Here is an 18,522-nt window from a genome sequence, read left to right on the forward strand (position 1 = left end):
CTTCGCCAGCGCGGGGTGCCTACCAGTTGGGGAGATGAACGTTCGTACCCCCCCCCCCCCCCCTTCTCCCCCCGACACAGAGAAGACGACAGAATGGAGAATCTCTTAATTTTTGGACTTCCTTTTTGGGGCGAAACGACAACGGAGACGACGGACTCTGTGTTGGGTGCGTGTACGGTTTTGTAAGCTTTTCTTCCCATTTGTTCGTTCTGCTGCTGAACCTGCGAGGGGGGCGGATGGAAGGGGGTTAGAAGAAGGTTGGAGATAATTAGTAGCATAAATGCAAATCCGTATATTCACGAAACCCGTCGTGCGAGGGGGGGGGGGGGGGGGCAGAAGAGGAGGAAAAGAACACTGGGGCTCGTTTGACAGTTGTGTCACGGTGTGACGGTTTTCGGTGAACATGGAAATCAACTACACCTCTATGGTAAGTGGAATATGTTAAAGAAGGAGAGAAAAAAGAAAGAAATCAATGGTATAACGAGCGGGAAATTTATATTAGAGAGCATAAATCGTGAAACACGCTGCCTTAGTTGATTCGGTTTCGATTTAAATGCAAAGTACGAAGAAAGTTTCGCTTCTTTGTTGTCCGTTTGTTCTTCACTTAGGACTTGCACAAAATGCTGGCGCAAACGAAGTTACGAATGTGTCATCCAGAAAATTTGGATAGTGATACGCACGAAGAATCACCATGTACATTTATTGGATAATATCAAAGCGTCTGCACTTGCACAACCAGTGTTTGACAGCTCTGGAATGAATGTGTTGCTGTTGGGCAAACACAGAATGAACTTTGCGCCGAAACCGACCGAAGCTGACAGCCGAATGCAAGTGAGATAGCGAGATCATGCTTTCCTCGTTGCATCGTCCGAACCCGGCGTAAATGAACCGGTCGCACGGGAAATGAACCCTCGAGGCGATGATGCGAAGTTTGTTGTTTTTTTTTATATGTTTTCGTTCCCGGAAGAATGGTTTCAATTGTAGCAGCTTCTCTGGTACACAATGGCAATGTACTGTTGAAGTAGTATATTGACATGTGTTTCTGTTTTGAAATTACAATAATTATCATGTTTTTTTTTTAATGTTCTTTTCTTCTAAAGCTCGTTCACAACAAAATATAGATGAAATAAGCTACAAAACAGTGCAATCGCCGCCACGATGCCATTCATTTAGAGTTCAGCACCTGAAGCTAACATCGTTGCTTTGCCGCCTCTAGACATATTTTGCCCAAAACTCCCTGTCAAATACCCGGTACAACACTCACGCACCGCATCGCACATGAATTTTCTACCGAAACACCGGGGCTGCTTGCTGCGGCGGCTGCACATGCTGCGATTCACGCAAAACCCGAACGCATCGTCCCGTTCACCCGAGTCCGCAGCTCGATCCGCGCGCTCGGGTGTAGTGTTCATGCCGCGCCATGATTCGTGAGCGCACCGGTGTTCATCCCGGCAGCATTTGTCGTCTAGCGGTCGAACGGGAAGGGTGTGCTACGTGCGTTCCCGGGCGAGTTTTTCGGAAGGCAAGCAAGCGGTCTCTCGTGCGTGTACACACTGGAGAGTTTTATGCGCATCCTTCAGTTGGAGCGGTACGGTTCGATAGTGCGTGTTGTATGAAAAAGTGCACATTATACTGAGGAGAAGAACCATACAGTGTGAGTAAAGTGATTCTTTAACCGTGCACCAAATCTATAACTGCTTACTGTGAGCCGTGGTAGCACAAACGTGTTCGGCGTCAATAAAAGTTACAAGGTGCAGAAGTGAAGAAAAGAAACGCTTTCATTTTATTCGTTATAAATTCCGGCAGAAAAAGCAAAAAAAAACAGTGTGTGCTGCTACAGTCCAAACCCACAATTGAAAGCAATCGAAAGGGAAGCCTTTGCCCGGTGTTTTCCTATAAACACGTTTCGCATGCCTCCGCTCTTGCGCGAGGTTCCGTAAATAAACGAAGAAGTAAACAGTTTTCCAAACAGCTCAGAAGAGCGTAAAATCGGGTGTGGTTGGTTGAACCTCGTGTGTGTGTGTGTGCGTGTGTGTGTATGTTTGTGCCGGACATTCCGGGCTTCTCTGGTGGAAATAATCCTCCAAAAGACGCGCCTCACCCTTACTCTACCGCAGGCTCAGTCTATCGCCATGGCAACTAAACGACGATACGGCGACGAAGGGCAACTGTTGTGAAGTTTGGGACGCGAGGCTAAAACGGGGTGGAAAAGCGTGTAGCGAGCAAGAAAATCAATGAAGTTTTCCGCCGCTGCTGCTGCTGCCACTGCATTGTGGAAGGCAGCAGGCGAACGGTAGAAAAAGCTCCTTTCCACGTGGTGCGGTGGTGGCGCGCTCGACTACGAACGGATTTCACCGGATGGTGGAAAATCAAGTTGGTTGAATTGAATTTCCTTATCGCTACTTTTCCACCTGCTGCCAGACTAGCCAGCCGGGTCTTGTAGGTGTGTGTGTGTGTGTGTACGTGAATGCATGCCTGTGTGTTGGTGGTGTGTGTATACATTGTGTGTGGGATACTGGGAAAAGCTCGAACGCCGCTCCTGTACACGGGATATGGTGGTTTTCCCACATGCCTACGGGTAAAAACCATGCAGCGGCACAACAACGGCTGTAGTAGCAGCAGCAGCAGCCGTACCACACATGTTCGGTCGTGTTTGCGCTCCACACGAGTGCGACAAAAGTGGTAAATCCTAAACAAGAGTACAAAACGAAAATGCCGGCAGAACCACCACCACCACCACCACCACTGGATTGTGTCCTGTTTTGCGTGTGCTTGTGCCCCGCATCTGTGTGTTACGGTTTGTCGTTCTCAGTTTTGCGGAATTTCCCTTGGTGATATGTTCAAGCTGATTATTTTATCGTTTTTATCCGCTTTTGTATGCCAAGTTATGTGTTTTTTTGTTGGTCATGATTGTGTGGTTTTGTGTTCACTTGTTTTTAAATGTCCTTTGTATGTGTGTGTGTTGAGTGTATATGTGTATTGTTTTTGGTTTTCTTACTATTGTCCAGTTTTGTCGTCCCATGTGTTGTGTTGTTGTGGTGCAATTTAATGAAAATTTTAGTTTTCCTCTACTCTACTACTTTCTACTACTAGATTTTTTATAGTTTTGCACTGGTTCTGTTCTATGTACACCCTTTCGCTAATCAGTGTTCTACAACAGTTGGTGTCATTTACGTGTACAAAAAAAAAATAATAATAATAAAGTGTTGAAGTAAGCGTACAAAACCAAGCGATTTGTTTTTTGAGGCCCAAAACAACGCTCCAGCAACAAGCGTTAGTGATTGAAATCCACTTTCATGTGTTCCAAAAAGCAACAGTGTAAATTCACAGTGACAGGAGCGAAAAACGAGTGTGTGCGTGTGACAGCATAATTACAGTGGCTGCTGAGCTTCTGCTTGCTATCGATTCACCGGTAAAGCCCAAACAGCAGTAGCCAACAATCACATCAACGTGTGGTTAACGTCGAAGCGACCCGAGTTGTGGGTTTCGCCAATTTTATCTACACTAAAAATACATCGATAACATTAGGAGACAAACAAAACTGTAAGTTTGAAAGCAAATGTATCTTAAAGTTGGGAAGGGAATTTGTTCAACTAAAACACGAACCCGAATCCCAGTTCGGAGATTGCCAAACTCCAGAACGTAAGCCACGAAGCACAAACAAATGAGTGTAACCTCCGGCTCGAAGGACCAAAACACGTCATTGCACAGGGTTTTGCTCGCGCTTCCTAGACACGCGTGCACTAGCGTTTGACGGCTCGTTTATTATTATTCGTGTGTAGTTATGCATGCTTTGCCAAGCATTTTTATCGAAGTGCTCTACAATTTTTTTAAAAATAAAGCAACGGACAAGTATTGCGGAAAGTAATTTGAAAGCGCTCACCCCACCGCGGCCACCCCGAGCAAGCACCATTCGTAGCAATCTGCAATTGCTACACAAAACACTGAGCGAGACAGAGAGTGTGTGTGTGTGTGTTTTGCATTTTGTTGCTTAATATTTGCCGGCCTTTACCGGGGGTGCGTTTATGCTGGTGCGTAACGACGGAACGGCTCCCTCCGAGGGGGCCGGAGGGGGTGCCACACGCATACCAGCCACGAGATCCGCATTGTGTGTGTGTGTGTGTGTGTGTGTGTGTGTGTGTGTGTGTGTGGCGCACTTGTGCGTTTGTGCATCACGTCATCGTTGGTGTGCGCCCGGTGCTGATTAACATCGTGTGCCGTATCATACGCACAGTAGCACTCGTCCATTGCACCGCAGACCAAACCGGGCCTTTGCCGGCTCCTCCACCTCCTCCCAATCCCCTCTGCATCAGCAGCATCATCATAAACATCCTCTCGCGCTATTCGGGTGCAGTTATTTTGTACACGCTTGGGTCGCATTTTTATCGCAACCAGGCTGCTGCTGCTGCTGCCTTCTCGGTTCGTCGCTGTGTGATGCGGGAAGAGCTTGGCAGAGGGGGACCATTTTGCAACGGGAATAGGTGGGTAGAACAAGGCCATAAAAAAATAAAAATAAAAAAACTAGTCCAGCGTGTCATTGCGCGTGCATGCGTGTGCGTATGCTTGCAGCCATTTTTTATGCTGACCTTCCCGCTGCCGCATCTCCTACGGGCGGGGGTTTTAGTTTTGTGTTTGTGACGAGTTTTTTTTTTCATTTTGCTTCACTCGGTGCGTGTGTGTGTCTCTGGTCGCTTGCTGCCCACATTCCACCCAGTGTTGCAGTTTGCAGTGCAGCTGCATAATGGGGACACATTTCGGTACACCAATTCATTCCTGCCAATGCTCGTGCCATATTATTGCTCGGTGGAATGGCACTGGCCCAGTCGGGCTGGGCATGGACACAGCCTACACCCACACGCACCACCCCCCTTAATGGTGAAACCTTAATCGAATCATTTATGTTGTGATGATGTGAAACAATTTCACTCATCACTCGGTAAGTGCGTACCGCCGGAAAACATGGGACCTACAATGGCGCACCGCGAGCAGAGGTCGTAAATAGTCAGCATAAATTCAGCGCCCCTCACACCACAGCGTGGTTTTTTCGGCACACACGGCTACATCAGCAACATGTTTTTCGTGCGGCTCAAACCACACAAACGAGGTGGAGAGAAATAGAAGCAGCAAACAAACGAAAAAAAAAAACCAAAGCACGGACGACAAATCATATATTCATGGTGTTGTGTCCCGCTTGTGTGGATTTTATGGAGGCCGAGAGAAGCTGCTGCTGCTTTTGCTCTATTTTAGCAATGCGGCAACACATTGTGTTGTATGCCTTCGTCGCCCCATTCTTCCCAAGCATCCCAAAAGATAAACAATAACGAAACAAAATAGCAACAAAAAAAGGTATGCAAAGTGCTGGCAAAAGTGCTCTATAAATTGCAATTTATTTAAATTTATCTCGCCTCGGAAGTGGATCGGAAAGCCGGAGACAGCGAAGAGAGGTCCTTTACAAATCGATTTTTATGTTATTATAGGGGGGGGGGGGGGGTGTAAGGGGTCTAGGACGAGAGCATTTGTTGCAAAATGGTCCTGGTTTTTTGGCATCGTATTCCACCACACCCACCAAGGAGGAAATCAATTATATAGCGACATTGCATCGTAGGTGCAGCAATGGTGGTTATAGCGCCTAACACTATGGAAATGTAGGCGCTTTAATGTAGTTTGCCTAATAAAGTACGCTGAAAAATACCCCACAGCGTTTCCATTATGGCAAACTTTCCCAATTTAATCTATGGGATAAAATTTCCACCTTCCAAGGGGATGGTTTTATGATGTTATTCGTCCGAAAATCCTAGACACACTGCCTCGTTCGCTTGCGAGGTACCGTAGGCCCCGTCGTATCTTCTTCCTTTGCATCGATAATTTATCGTTCATTATCGCCGCACTGGGGGTAGGCGCGTGTGTAACCACACGATTCTCCCGCCCTGCAGTTTAGCCCATGGCGGCTTTTGTCCGCTTTCCGTTGGATTGGAAAAGTTTCCTACCCACTTGGTGTATTTTTGGTATTTTCCAGCCGTTCTGGGGCAGCAGGCTTTGTAGGCAACAGTCGAGAGTCGGTGTACCCCACCACAAACCAGCCGGAGTGTGCTGTGGAACGAAACTAGAGCTCTCGCCGGGTTTTTGCTTGTTGAATACCGGGCCCAACCGCGAGCGCACGGAGAAAGGAGGCTTGTGGTTTTTCGGAGTTGAAGTACAGCTGAGAAGATTTTCTTGCACCACAGAAAAAAAAAGAACCCACATCAGGAAACAAGGCACGCGAGAGGAGGAAGGACCAACCGGGTGAAGATGCCGTGACGTGTGTATCATGTTTTCGTCGCTGAACTGATCTTTACCTTGAGCCCCGGTGCGCTTGGGAGAGATAGTGGAACAGATCCCACACACGATCATTTCTGGTGGAAGATGAAAGATGAGTAATGGCGCATCGATGGGGGGGGGGGGGGGGGGGGGAGGGGATGAGCGTTGCGGTATTGAGGGGATAGAGAATGGAGAGACAGATATCTTCCCGGCTCGAAAAAAAGGCGTCTGTGTAATGCCATACCTTCCGTGCGGGGCAAGGAAGCCGCTGTAAATTGATCCGCGCTAAACTTTCTTCATGCCAACATCAGCACGAGTTTTGACGTCTGTTGTGTGTTGTGTTAGCGCATTTTCTTCACCAAAGTGCAATCATTTTATCTTACAATCACGTTTGGGCCGAACAGCGGCCTTCCAGCGCATTCAAAAAGCTCATAAAACTGCCGTCAAACTCCCGAAATTGGGGTTTTTTTTGCAGCATGCATCTTTGCACATTCGGTGGAAAAGTTAAAGACAAATTTCCCTCTGCTTCGTCTTCCTTTGCCGTCTCATCAAGTATGAATTGAACGAGCCACTCGTTGTCCCTCTTTATCCGTCCGGCATGATGAGGTCTCTCTCTCTCTGTCTCGGTGGTGGTACAGCGCCAGTGGACAAGCGAGGGATGATATGTGCGTAGGTTGTGGGCTTGCTGTTTCTGTAACAAGGTCATAAAACCAAACTTTGCTCAAACCCACGGGTACCGGCTCCCCGAGACTCAGCTGCCACCGCTTCCGGACGCGGCATAAACGGGAGGCGGCATTCTTGCTGCTCTTCCTGAGCAACACTGGAGGAGGAAACCACACAACTTGCAGTCACCTTCCAACCACCACCCGGCTGCCTCTCGACCGCATGCAAAGTCGAAGAAGCTCACACGCCCCGCGACACATTTATGCTCTTGCATTATTTATGGCACTTTTTTGAAGGCAGCTTTATTTTGGCTGCTTTTTCAGTAGAGTGCTAAAGTTGCATCGTGTCTGTCTTGGTTTCCAGTGCGCGCTGCTTTTGTGAATCATGGTTTTTATTTAGAGGGATTTCGAGGTTGGGTGGTCGAATTTAATAAAGCACACAAAAAAGCACACGACGCGGGAAGCTTCCTGATTGCTCCGGCTTGTGAGTTCCTGGTGGATGTTCTAATCGCTTCCAATTCGCCATATATGGGACGCGGTACAATATGAAGCCTTTGGTTTTGCTGGAGAAGCATCCAGCTTTAGCACGGAACGCAGGAAAAAACTCTCCCGTGTGTCATCCGATAATCATTTTTTTTGGATTTTTAAACGCTTCTCTCCTGTGGTCTGATCACGGCGTGTCATCATCAACCGGGATCTGTGGGTTTCCGGGTCCGTGGGGCCAAGGCGCACCAACATTGTTGCGCGCGCCTCCGCACCGTCATCCTGACCAGTGAGAACGGGAACAGCGTTGTTGAGGGATGGAAGAATCGCGCGAAGATTCATTGCATCTTGATAACGCCACCACGATCGTTCTGTTCCGTTTCTGTCGCTGGAGTTTTGTTTTTCCACTCCCGTTTTGCCTCGTTTATTAGAGCAGAAACGAAGCAACAGAATTGGACTACCAAAAGCTGCAAGGAAAGCAAAGCAAAAAAAAAACAGAAAGAAAATAGAAAGATCTCTGCTGGTGTCTGGTGTTTTCCATTCTGAGGAAATTTATGAGCCATCCAGTTGGAAAAAAACGGGAAAGCGTAGGGCTTAGCAGCCGCGTCGAGATCCTTAACGCTTTTCAATGTGTCTTTTTTCTGCCTGTTTTCTGCTAGTGCTGCTCTTCTTCTAATGGGCGGTCGGTGCGTGGGATTTATGATGCGAAATAATTGCCACGGTGTGTTGCGGTGCAAATGCGAGCTAATCCCTGCCACCCAGCCAAGGATGGGCGCTTTCGGTGTCAGACACGTCTCAGTTCTTTTTTTTTTTTTGGGTCGAATTTTGCATTTAGGTTAAGAAGGCTAGATTAGAGTGGAAGAGCGAGCTTTTACGAGTAGGTTGGTGCACAAGCAGTCGCATCTTTGCCGTAGAATATTGATTTTTAAACAGACACTTACAAATATGCACTTCAAACATGTAGAAGTGTCGTGACATCCGTTCAGAGGTGTCGTGCAAAAGAATTATTTATCCGGTTTCAGCGCTGCTGCTACCAATTTAGTCAACAATGTTTGTTTATTTTTTAATTTGTTTGCCAATAACTGAACACACTCGATGCAGATTTGTGTGCAAAAATCAATACACAACGCGATTTCTGAACTACCTACTACTCCCTTCGAACGGGGTCAATATTTATGGCACGCTATTCGAGTGATTTTCTCTTTTGCTGGGAAAAATCAATCAACCGATCGGGCGCAGCTTAACGCCCGGTTGTAATTGAACGGTTGATCTGTAAACAGAATTATTTTTGCCGTGTTTTCCTCCCCCTGAACAGCGGCCCCGCCAACACAACAGGTGCAAATAAATCGCCCGCACCCGCCGGAAGTGCACCCACCTCCGTGCACTTTCGTTGCATTATGCATTGGCCTGTGCTGTGTGCTGTAGTTTCAGGGTGGCAGAAAAGGGATTAATATTGTTCGCGTTAGCCACGCACACCCACGGGAAAAGCCGTGGGAAAAGTGGTGTTGCTCCATCGGTTTATTGTTTTGTAAATGAAGATGCCAAAGCGTGCACACATACTCCAAAGAGACGGAGATAGAGAGAGAGGGAAAGAGAGATGGATGTGTTCTACCCTCCCCGTGACTATCATGAATCTCTGGTGGTTATGGTAGAATTTAATTTAATCCTTTTCAGTGAAACGCTTGTGAAGGACACACACCCTGACCGACCAGGGGACATTTACTACTACTACCAGTACTCCCCGTAGGAGAGTGTGCACCCTGGCGATGACTAATGCGTCGCCTCATTGTCTCCCCATGACACTAGGCGGGGTGGACCCTAGTGGACGTCATCTCATCATCATGCGCCTCGTTCGCAAATGCAAATAAGCTAATGAACTTCGGCTTTCGTGTGTGTGTGCGTGTGTTCCGGAATCATCCGGCAAAATGGCAACAGAGGCAAAAGGGGAGAGGATCTGGCCGGTAACATCCGGTCCAGTTTCAGGTCAGGTCTTTTCCATTTCGCATTCCCGCATTTTCTCTCCGACTTTTCACCGGCTCTCGGTGCATCATCATCATCATCATCATCATTGTCATTAGCCTTTCGGCCCCTAAATGGCTGCAAAATTACCTTCGGTCGATGGCTTCTCCATTGCTGCGCGCACCCGTACCATTGCGCGCGAATGTTGGCCGTACTTGCGATTTGATACCCGATTGTGCTCTCGCCCCAGTCGACGGGACGGGGTTTGAAATGAGCGCACCGCGGTGCCGTCACATGAGCTGGCGGTGAGCTGGCCGGCTCAAGCGTTGCCCTGGAACGGGTGGAGTGAGCTGCAAAGAGAGCGAGCGAGCGCGAGTTGCAACAAAACCGCACTAATTAGAGTGGCCGAGAAACCCGTAGTACAACCCGAATGGAGGCGGTTGGTGGAAGAAAAGGGGGGTAGCGAAGAGGCAGTAGAACAAAAAGGATTGATAAAAAAGATGGGAGTCCCACTCCCTGCTGTGTGTGTGTGTGATAATGATGATTCGGATTATGATGCTCTCGGTTTTGCATACATTTGCCGCTTGTGCAAAGGGTAAAATGACTTTTCACATTCATTCCGCGGGACAGAGAAAGAGAGAGAAAGAGAGAGAGAGAGAGAGAGAGAGAGAGAGAGAGAGAGAGAGAGAGAGAGAGAGAGAGAGAGAGAGCAAAAGTGATAAATCTTCTGGACAAGGGAATGAGACTGACTGGTAAAAGTTGTAACTTTCTACATCTTCTGGAACGAAAAATTACATTCTTAGCATAAATTCTTAGGTAACGTACGCAAACACATAAAGCACGATAATGTGCAAACACACTTCATTCTGCTTGAAGGCACACACACACCCAAACAGCCACAAATAGCTACTGTTGTCATGTTTTAGATAAATTGCTGAAAGATTCCATCTTCACTCTCCGCATCTTCCACGGATGTTAGGCATCGGTACAACTGACCTACTTGTAACGAGAGCCTGGGAAATTCTTGCAAATAAACTACTACCCCAATCCCGGATCTCCTCGTGTGTTTGGTGTGTGTTTGTGTGTGGTGGTGGTGTTGCGATGCGGTTTCGGAAGCTTGCGGTTAGACCGAGAGTGAGACTGCTGGTTGAAAGTTTTATGGTGGTGTTGTCCCGTTCGTTTGGGGGAGAAGACCGCCAGGATCAATGTTTTATGCGAGTCGGTCGAGTCCGGACGGACCGGAGACTAGCAGAGGGGACGAATGCTTGCTTGTTGCTTGAATCGATTGAAGCGTTGATCCTTCAGATTGCCCAGTCAGACTGAACTGAATAAAACACCCCGCTCACACCAACACACAGAGCCAGAAGCGTTCAGGGTGAATAAAAAATGGATTAAAATTCGTAATGCAAGCATTTGAAATTCAACCTTTTTTTTTTTTTCTTAAATCCATTTTGACAACAATACGGCTGCTTTGGCATGGCAAAGAACATGTCCGCTTGGTGTTTATCCTTATCCACAGACAGAGAAGCACCAAAGCAGGGATGTTTTAGGGCTATAAAATATCGACGAAAACACACATTCCGTTTGCTGCACACTGTGAAAGAATCGACCAATTGTGCCATGTGATGGCGAGGGAGATCTGTTTGCATTCAAAGCTTTGCTGTTTTGAGCAAACTTTGATGAGCAGTTGAAGCCATCGTACGGCTCCATGCGTTTAGCTACCAAAAAGCACTTAAGCTTTGTTTCATTATTTGTGAAGTAAACAGAGATATGCGATGCTTTGCTAATGCAAAAAATAGACAAAGCAGTACTGGAAAGGCTTTGGCAACGAAAACTGCACCAAAAGTGCAACCTGAAGAGCTGTGAAGGAAAGGATTGGTGTGTGGGTGAGCTGTTCCGTTCTTTTTTTTTTCCTCCTTATGCGTTATTCATCCTACCACAAACGGAAATGTGAAGGAAACGTACACGATTTCCCCACCACGCGTCAACCACAATGCCACACACACACAGAGGGTGAAACACATCCTCGTTCAGCGCGGTGGCTGTGGTTGTGGGCTGGAAAAAGCCAGCATCAGCCACGCACGGTACAAGAAGTCGTGGAAATAAAAGTAACACTTTTCTGCGCCCTTTTTTCCCCCTTCAACACCGCAACGGTTGAACCACAAAGCGCGTGAGAGGTGGGAAAAGCACGGAAAGGAAAACTGTACCCCGTGAAGGGTCTGCTGGTTCGTGTGGTTCATTCACATTTACACTCGCATCCACTTGTCGAAAGCTTTTGTGAGCAACAGTTCGCTTTGGTTCGCGCGGAAAAACTCTCCAGCCACTTTTCCTGCCCATCGTTCGCGCCGCACACCTGTCGGCCGCAAAAGAAAAGAAGGGGAATGGATGATGTTGATCGTTTGCGTGCGTATGTGTGAGTTGAAAGTGTGTGTGTGTGTTTACACCACCACGCCTCAGTCAAATCACCGAACCGTCAAGATCATCTCTCTCAGGTCGCGGGTGTAAATGAGGACTTTTTCCACTGTTTTTTTCCCCCATTTTTCCTCGAGCTGCTTCGGTGACGCAATTGCTTCAGCTATTCCACCACACGATTCCCACTTTTTGCATGCTGTACGTAGACGGCCAACGACACAGGTACAAACAGGGCAGGGCTTTAAAAGTATCGATTTTTCTACCGACTTTGGTTGTCGTCGCTGGGATAATCGGTAACGGTCCCCGTTCGGAAGCATAGAACAAAAGGGGCTTTTCCACTAATTCCCACTTAACGGCGGCAACTGATATCGTATATGCTCCTTCTGCTGCTAGATTTTCCTCTTTAAAATTACGTGTACGTATATTCGCGTAAGAGCCTGGGGAGGAGATGTGATATTAAAGTTGCTCCTAAATCCGTTCGGTACACGTGTGCTTACTCTTTTTTTGTTTGCAGCTGCTGCTTTAACAAGAGCAGCTTTTCACACAAACAAACACACATACTCTGATGTCTACACAGCGCGGGCGGGCTGAAAGGGTAATGTCCCCCGAAACCCTCCCGGCAGCAGGCGATCTTTCACCGTGCAAAACTTTGACGTTTTCAATTTGTTTTCCATTCAGACGGAAAAATGTTGTGCAACTCCCCTGTTGAGGGCAAAACTGCGGAGGAAGTACGAGAGGGGAGAGGAGAGCGAGAGAGGATGAGAAGGGTAAGCGAGTGTTATAAAGCAGCTTTTTTCTGTACGTCTTACTTCATCTACTCCCTTTGCATCCCTTGCCATATCGTCCCTTTTGGGAAGGGGAAATAGAGAAAACTTTCTTGCCAACTTTCTACCCAGAGTGGGACGGATGACTCCTGGAGTGGTGGCGGCCACGCGGCCCTCACTTTGAGGAAGAAGGATTGGGCTGGTTATTTGCTCGTTCGTTTGCGAATCTCTTAGACCTCACTGGACCTCTCACTCACCCGTTCTCTCCTGTGGTACCGCACAACGATGTGTTGCTGAGGTCGCATTTGTACACGGTACCTTGATTCCGGTAATGTTCCGATGTTTCCGGCGGGAAGTAGCGGGCAGCAGAAAGTTAAGCGCAGTTTGGTGGCGTGTAGTTTGTATTCGCCTGCTGCCGCCGCCTCAACCAGAGAATCGCCGACCAGTTGATTCACCGACCGCGAACCTCCTGGACGAGTTGGGTTTTGTTGGTGTGCCTGCCCCCGTCCCGGAAGTCGCCCGTCGACGTGTGGAACCTTTGGAAGATCCGATAAAACATCTGTCAGCAAGAAGGGAAAGCAAAAAGCAGTGAGGAAGTGTCCTGATGCTGGGTGGGCTTTTCTGCAAGTAGCAAGTCTCTCGAGGGGAGCCAAATAAAAAAAGATCCTTCCAACCGAAGAAAGCACCAAACAAAAAGGACTTGTTGCTTATGGTACATTTCCGATTGATACGGATCTTTTCCATTCGGGGTTCTCCTCTCTTATACAACTCAGTTTGGAGTGTGCGGGACTTCGATTTTTTTTTCGTTTGCCCGTGTTTCGTCCGTTTAAGTATCTATCTACTTTGGAGTAAAACAGGTCCATTCAGGCGAGCAAAGCGGGCCCTTTTACAAGCGACGGCGGGCAGCCGGAACCCGGCCAACAAACAACAAGCACTCGGTTGGTCGCCCGGTTTCGGTCGCCGATTGTTGGTTGGTCTCTGAACAATTTTTACTCACCGCAATCGAGCAGAGAATCAGACACGAGAAAAAGGTTGCTCCTTCTTTACCGTCGTTTTTCTGGCGCTGCCTGCCTGCCTGCCTGACCGCGAGGCTGTGGTGTACATCAAAGCGCGTGGCTGGTTGGTGGTAGAATCAGTGAAGTGAAACTGTTTTTTCCCCTGGCGGAAGTTGTCGAAGAAATTCATTTCGGGTCGAACAATTTTTGGGTAGGTTTGAGTTTTGGGGTATTTTAGTTGCTCAAGGGTTATTCCGGCTGTCCCTCCGAATGTCTCTCGGTGCCACAAATAACCGCGTTTAATGATGTTTGCACGTTTTTGTACAACTGTGTTTTTCAAAATGTCGGCCTTTTGCTCCGCTTTTGGAAAATGGCAATATTGTATGGTGTAGTGTTGTTCGTCCAGCCTGTGGCAGTAATGAATCCCCTAGGGAACCATCGATCCACAGCGGCAGCGAACTACATACGCGGTGGCGTATCGAAAAAGCGTGGTGTGTTTGTTGTCTGGCTGCATGATGGATGTTTGAAATGAGTGTCTGGGGGGAAAAAATGTCCATTTAGTGGCGGCGAAGTTGCTGTTCCTGGTCGTCACCGCGGATGAATATGAATATTGATCGAAGCTGGGCAATCCGCGTGGGGTGCACACGATACATATCGCCACTTCTGATGGCGTTAGAACGGTAACGAGTGAGCAGCAGCAGAACCTTTGTATATACCTAGCTGGGTTGAAGAACAGCTTTGCTTTATATCCTGCTCCAATGCTCGACCATTGGATACACCTCCCCGGAACGGGTGCATATGTCGGAATCCTTCACCCCTGACCTGCCACACGGGTAAGGTTCGCGTTGTTTGTTTTGGTGTGACAGAATGGCAACACTTGCCAACGGCAGTTGGCGGCGTTGGAGGTTCATTTCCTTCCTCACGTCTGTCTCGCGTCCTGCATTTTCCACGAGCTAGTGAGACTAGAGGACGAAGCTTTATGCTACAACTGGGAAAGCTTTCTATAGACGTGCACTGGTAGAAAACCACTTCATCATTCGGTTGGGCTTTATTTTTCAACTGTGCAATGAGCTAGAAACTAGTGGAATACTCTCTCTCTGGTGATTTGAGCTGATTGATTAGTGCTCGTTGTTGGGGTTAGGTAAATACAAACATCATATCCCTGTCTCTCTCTGATAGCGGTTTTCACTGCCCAACGTACGCCATTAGCACATGTACCAGCACGGCACTGAGGGGGAAGTAGGAGTAGGTCTAATGATATGGTGGATTTTGTTTCAACCTCGGCCACTCGTCCAGTGCTGAATGGGAGGATAATTTTAATTGAGTGCCAATATTTCTACCCCGGTTGGTTAGCGCTACACCACAACAACAGCACACCGTTGATGGCTGTTGGTGCTGTAATCAGCACCAGGTCCAGGGGATGATCGGTGTGGGATGAACAAGTAGCACTTGCTTTTTATTTCTGCTACATCACTGCGTCCGACCCTCGCAGTAATTGGAGGACACGGTTTCCTATTTTCACATGTTTGCTGGGCACCACCACCATGGGGGGTTAACAACCTCTCTCGCGGTGTATGTGTATAGTGGGTTGTAATGTACGACGGTATGCAGAATTTTCATTGATCGCCGGCCCTGGGCTAATGAAGGGTGTAAAGTGGAAAGATTCAGCTATTCGTTCGTCTATGCCTTGCTGATTACTGCAGCGCCCTTCCAGCAACACTACCCAAGCACCGGCGGTTTGTTAATTTTCCACCAAAGTAAGTTGTACAAACATCTCGTGCCGGCCGGAGCGATAAAAGGGAACGATTGTCGAGTGTCGAGATTTACCTGGCAACTGGCAACATCCTCTCCGGGACAACTGCCCCGTTGACCCAGTGTGCGTGTACATTATCCGAAGGTGCGAGATGAGCCGGCTCGATTGCGGAACAAAGATGCCGATTGATCCTCAGAAACAGTCGCCGTGCCGCCGTCTCGCCCACTTGTGTCTCTGGGCCCCTTCCTTTATGACGTGAGCTTGGTGCGTAAAGGGATTGCATTGTTCTTTCATTGCCTCGGGCTCTGTGAAGGAATGGCTCTGTGTTTGCCGTAACCAAACACCAAACGAAGCGAGCGAGAAGGCTACATCCGGAGCAACACGAGGCGGCGGCGGTATGTTTTGAAGAAGAGTTTTGAATTTGAAGCTATCTCTACGCGCCCTTTCAAGCAGCGCAATGAAGAGGCCACTTTAAGAGATGCACACCTGTAACACTTGTTCCCGCTTGTGGTCGCTTAAGGGCGCGCAAATATTTATTCTTGGGCACGATTTCGAGCCCATTATCAGGGGGGGTTTTCCCAACCATTGACACACGGTCGAGCCGGTGTTGTTTGACAGTTTTGGAGAGCCATTTTCCAGGTCGAAAGCAATTTCACTGACATCTGATCGTTGCCGCAGGCATCTTTCTGAAGCTATTTCTGAACGCCACAAACGCACTGTGTACTCGCCGCCACTACCACCACCACCATCATCGCAAGGCTTTCGGAATTTAATTTGAAGTCTGTTTATATTATCCAGCTTTTTTTTTTCTTCATTTCTCCAATTTAGCTTTTAGCTTCCCAGTTAACTTTTCCACTTTTGTCTTGTTGAGCTCTGCTGGTCGTAACTCTTTGGGGAGGGTTTTTTTTTGTTTGTTTCGGTGTCACGTAATTAAAACCGTTCAACCTCTTTCGCAGCCATCACTCGCTAAAGTCTAGCTGCTTCGTCTCTAGCCCATCAGAAACTAGCGTTTGGGTGACACCGATGGAGTAATTAAAAATTCCACTAACTTCTGGCCACTAACTCCAGACACGCCGAGACTTAGGGCTTTCGATAGAGTAGAGATAGACAAGGTTCGTTCGGTCTTGTGCCAGTCTGAAATGACTTTGCAGGTGGGAAAACTGCCCTTCTATTAATTGATTGTTTTCGGCCAAGGGTTGTCCAGGGCACACAATGTAGGCCAATGGGAACTCACTGCACACTGACACGGAATTCTCAGAGCTGCCAGGCTGGACATACCTCCCCATGTCTCACGTGGTGGCGTGCGCACTACTCTGATTGACTTTTCTCTTTCTGGGCGGAATCGACGCCGAAACAACGAGCCGACGTCATATGGTATGGCAGTTTGACCGATTGCTGATGTTTCACTGGTGTGCTTACCTCCGCCGGGGGGGAAAATGTGTTCCATTCAAAAAAATACCCAAGTCACCAAACGCCAATCAGTTGGGGTGTGAGCTGAAAAATTGCTTTTTTTCCCTTGAAGAAGGTGGCTTTTTTATGATTATTTCTGATACACGATCACGCGTGTTTGCTCCTTCGTATCGGCGCGCGCTCATACACGCAGCCTGCCCCGTGACCATGGGAAGCGTGTGCGAGTGGACAATGAAGGAATGACCGCGGATATCTCTTACCGTCGCGCTAGCCGGCGGCGGCGGCTGTCCCCACGTTCAGATTGCAACCGACGACGACGGCTTGGAATGATGAGAACGAAGCGTCGGGAATTTAATTTCTTCATCTCGGAGTCGCGGTCCTTCCATCATGGGATGCTTGTGTGTGTGTGTGTGTGTGTGTGTGTGTGTGTGTGTGTGTGTGTGTGTGTGTGTGTGTATCGGCGTACTAATCGGACGCGCTGATCTATCAGATGTGGTTGTTATAGTTTCTGTTTTTTTGTCCGCTCTCTCTCTCCCTTCTTTCTTCTCCACAGCGCTGTTCGTTATCTTGTTTGATTCGTTTCATTCATGCATCGAGCAGGCATCGCGTTCCTGGAAGCGTAGTCGTCTTGGTGGTGGTTCCGGAGCGCGCTCTGTCTTATTAGATGTATACAAGGTAGTTTTTCTCTATGTTTGCACTTTGTGAAAGGTCGCTTTGTTTTTGCCCGATCGCGCGCAGTGGTTAACGATATAATTTTCTTACACTTCCCTTTGAACTGAGCGTCCGCGGTGCGAGGTTTTTCCAGTTCGTTTTTTTTTCTTTATTTTGTTTGCGTGCTGTTCACCACCCCGGCCTCGTGCAATAGGAGCAGCTTCTCTTCTACCTCGCTTCCTTGGCATGCCTGCAAGAAACATAAGTTTACAAATGAAGCTCGCGGAACTGTGCAGTGAGCGTCCGGGTTGGGGAGAGGATCACGATTTGTCAATATTAAATATGTGGTCCGGTCGCACGCCAACCTTCATTATTTGGACGGGGCATCATTGCGCTTAATGGCATGCGATCAAATTGATCGCCCCGACACACAATCCTTTCAACACGCAAAAGAGCCGAGACCCCTTTCCCTCGCCATGTGCTGCTTTCGGGCGCCATTTTTTATTGATCAATTGAGCGGTCCTGCTTGGGAGTAAAAAACAACAACAACATCGCGCACAGCTCCAGCACACCTTTGCCGGTTGCAGAAAGCGTAAAACAAAAAAAAAGAGGGAAGCAATGGCGTGCCACGGACGCAGAAGACCAATCGGCACAGGTGGTATAATTTGTTCGCAATTATGGTCGCGCTCTCGTTTTTATCTGCGGGTGCTGTTGGAGTTGAAGTGCGCGCGTTTTAGTGTCAGAAATAATTCATCGTCACTTCAGTGTTGGCCAGAGCGAGACAAATCTACCGAGGGAGCTGCCCTTTACTGTCACATTGAATAAAGATTCACTACAAAGCCCAATGCCCCCAATGGGTCTAGTATGATATCCTCAGCTTACAAAAGCCAGAAAGAGGTTTCTTACGCGATAATCATAATCTTGGTATACCTTTCGACGGCATCTCCACTGCTGCTCCACTCGAAAGATCTCTTCCGGAGCACGTACCCTACAATTGTACCCACCACCATCCAAGCTTGCGCAGTGTAATCAAGGCACGAATTTGCACGCGCGGCGCCCTCTTGAAAAAAACCAGGAGCAAAAGAGTGGGGGGTCTTGGAATGAGAGGATCGCATCTCCTTCTCTTCTCCATTAGC

General features: G+C 48.1%; 1 protein-coding gene across 6 annotated transcripts in view; it reads left to right on the plus strand.

Annotated features, from left to right (window-relative positions):
* Window positions 1-1,297: 1,297 nt before the first annotated feature.
* LOC120947778 (uncharacterized protein DDB_G0283357) overlaps window positions 1,298-18,522 on the plus strand; it is a 138,299-nt gene continuing 121,074 nt past the window's right edge. The window contains exons 1-2 of one of the 6 annotated variants that reach the window (XM_049607743.1): window positions 1,298-1,654; window positions 3,094-3,543. The gene's annotated coding sequence lies outside the window, so the exon portion shown is untranslated. The remainder of the gene's footprint in view (window positions 1,655-3,093; window positions 3,544-18,522) is intronic. The other 5 variants (XM_049607744.1, XM_040363472.2, XM_049607745.1 and 2 more) reach the window with 5 other exon arrangements.

Source organism: Anopheles coluzzii, chromosome 2, assembly GCF_943734685.1.
Source record: "Anopheles coluzzii chromosome 2, AcolN3, whole genome shotgun sequence".
Taxonomy (NCBI): domain Eukaryota; kingdom Metazoa; phylum Arthropoda; class Insecta; order Diptera; family Culicidae; genus Anopheles; species Anopheles coluzzii.